The sequence below is a fragment of the Triticum aestivum genome, chromosome 4A (genome assembly GCF_018294505.1).
Source record: "Triticum aestivum cultivar Chinese Spring chromosome 4A, IWGSC CS RefSeq v2.1, whole genome shotgun sequence".
In the NCBI taxonomy this organism is placed as follows: Eukaryota; Viridiplantae; Streptophyta; class Magnoliopsida; order Poales; family Poaceae; genus Triticum; species Triticum aestivum.
The window spans coordinates 718,041,551-718,042,622 of NC_057803.1; positions in this window are offsets into that span (position 1 = coordinate 718,041,551).

The following is a 1,072-nucleotide window of genomic DNA, read 5'->3' on the forward strand; positions in this document are numbered from 1 at the left end:
GCCGCCTCTTCGGACATGCCACAACACCATCCCGCATGTATGAGGGGCCGGTACGACGCTCCGGTGGCATTGCTACCCCCAGGGCCCCCGTCCCACTAACCCAGGAGCGGTTGACCACGAGATCTAGCCCTTTGACTTCCCACGGACAGGCTTTGAAGAGTGGAGCTCTCCACCCGGTTGTGTCAGGTCAGCTCAGAGGGACACCTGGGAGCAACATCCGGGCCAAACTGACTGCTACATCCCCTCCGTGTAGACCCGATGCATCCGTTTTCCCCCTCCAGGTGTCGGCGGCAGCGCCGTCCGTGAGGGTGTCACACTCCGGAGACGGGTGCCGGGCGTTTGCAACCGCCACTAAACTTCTGTCGCATAGCTGTTTTTTATTTTAATAAAATATAAGGACTTATATGCAAAAGAACATGACGGCACATTATTAATGTGCTCGAAAAAAAATACAAACTATATAATTATATATTCATAATCTATGGAAAAAATTACAAACTACATATATATATATATATATTCATATAATACATAAAAAAGCATAAAAACATATTTAAAAAAAAGCATAAAAACATATGTAAAAAAAGCATAAAAACGTATGAAAAGCATGTAAAAAAAATAGCTATGCCGATGGCATTGCCGTCGGCATAGAAACGGCAGGGTTTTGGGAGGAGCCGTGCCGCGGATCGGTGACGTGGAGCCTATGCCGACGGCTACCGTCAGCATATCTACTCCGTGGATCGGTGACGTGGCATGCGGAGATATGCCGACGGTCGCCCGTCCCGACCGTCGGCATTGGGTTGACGGCGTTAGCGCTGTTCACGGGCGGGGTCGCCGGGCCCACTTTGTATGCCGACGGCTATGTTATACTGACGGCTGCTGTCGGCGTGTTTGTAGATAGGCCGACGGCCGTTCTGTGCCGACGGCTGCCGTCGGCTTATATCAGGGTAGCCCGACGGCCAGGCTACGCCGACGGCCAGGACGAGGCTGTCGGCATATCTCAAACTAGGCCGACGGCAGCCATCGGCATTGATTTGGCCGTAGGCATAGGTAAGTTTTCCGGTAGTGGCAG